We start from the raw sequence: 1668 nt of genomic DNA on the forward strand, positions 1-1668 counted from the left end.
AATTATATATATATATATATATATATATATATTTGTACACACACCCGCGCGTGCATATATGGGTACAGGACGTCACAAAACGTTAACATGAAATACGAAAAAACTTTCCTTTGCAAATAACGAGAGAAACAAATGGAAAACAGGACAAGTAACATAAAGAACGACCCTTCATCAGTTGTCGGTTGTTTATCTATTCTACATTTCGATCAGATAATTTTTATGTCCACCTTAACATTGACGCCCTGTTAGAACACCAACAATTTGTAATTTTGAAATTCTGTATATGGACATCAGCGTCTGAAACGTAACTGCTACCTTAACTGCTGTCATTAAAAGATTCGTGAATACTTCATTTATTATCCTCACATCTGCAATTAAAAGTGGAATGATTGCTTCTGATATTTAGAATATTTCAAAGAGAACATACCTGTGTTTCGGTTTATTTCGACCTTAAATCCACTGTCAAATATCTCTTACAGAAATACATTATCTGTGTCTCATGATTCACGACAGCAAAAGACACTAAAGTAACCTTGGGGACGATCCAAAAATCGTTGTTGTTAACCAAATTCCAGCGATGGGGATCTGTTTCTTTGTTGGAAACCAGTGCCTTCCTTCATACAGGAATTCTAATAAAGAGAAAAAAAAAGGAAGGAACCTGCATAAATTTAAGCAAGTCTTGTCGGTAGTCCAAGGGTTCCTACGTTGCCCGTTTTATTTTTTGGCGTTTAAGTGACCGTGATCAGATGAACCCTTCCCTCTTGAATGGGACGTCAGTGCGTCCCAGGGTCGTTCTTTCACAGCTAAGAGAAGAATCCAGTAACGAGGAATTTTGCTCAAGGACACGACGCACTGCTCGGTCCGGGGATCGAAACCGATCATGAGCGCTACACCTAAACCACTTGGCAACGCACCTTTACACACACATACCTGTGTGCACGCCATTATCTACCTTTTCTCCTCTTACGCAGGTATGCTTAACTCATTATTATTCATTTGCTACGGCTCGGCAGAGAGGTGTACAGGTGAGACACACACACACACACACACACACACACAGTAAATATGTTGATTATGGTCTTGTTACTAAGGTGTTTTCCCGCGACCCGACACCGCCGCCACCATGACCGCATTAGCAATAACAACAACAACGATGATAATCAGGACGACAACAATAAGAAGCATTTCGTTGTTTCTCTTGCACGTGGGAACGTGAGGCAGAGACGGTCTCCACGCCTCACCCAACCTGTAACCCGACTCCATCTGTCACATCATTAAACAACCTCTGTTGCATTCACTTTTTTCTAGCGCCACATCCCCCCATCCCCCGTCACCGCCTTCCATTATGGCTTTACGCATTTTGTTTCAATTCTAACTTCATCACACACACACACACAATTGTGTATGTATTTCTTTTTATTTTCTGATTTCATTTACTATTATTATTATTATTATTATTGTTGTTATTATTATTATTATTATTTCCTTTTCATTTTTCTGTTTATCTTTCATTCACACATTTTTTCTTGTCCTTTTCTTTCCTTCTGTTATTTCGTTTTACTATCACTTCTCTCTCTCCCTCTCCCTCTCTCTCATATATACATATATTTATTTACCTATCTTTCTGTTTACCTATCAATCTTTATCCATATTTACCTATTTACCCCC

The 1668-nt window shown here is 38.7% G+C and overlaps 1 long non-coding RNA gene across 1 annotated transcript in view; it reads right to left on the reverse strand.

The window, feature by feature from the left end:
* The window catches only part of LOC106867352 (uncharacterized), a 46071-nt gene that overhangs the window by 19508 nt on the left and 24895 nt on the right, over positions 1-1668 (reverse strand). Inside the window, exon 2 of the long non-coding RNA XR_001409124.2 lies at positions 428-629. This is a non-coding gene — a long non-coding RNA (uncharacterized LOC106867352). The remainder of the gene's footprint in view (positions 1-427; positions 630-1668) is intronic.

This window comes from Octopus bimaculoides, chromosome 3 (genome assembly GCF_001194135.2).
Source record: "Octopus bimaculoides isolate UCB-OBI-ISO-001 chromosome 3, ASM119413v2, whole genome shotgun sequence".
Classification (NCBI taxonomy): Eukaryota; Metazoa; Mollusca; class Cephalopoda; order Octopoda; family Octopodidae; genus Octopus; species Octopus bimaculoides.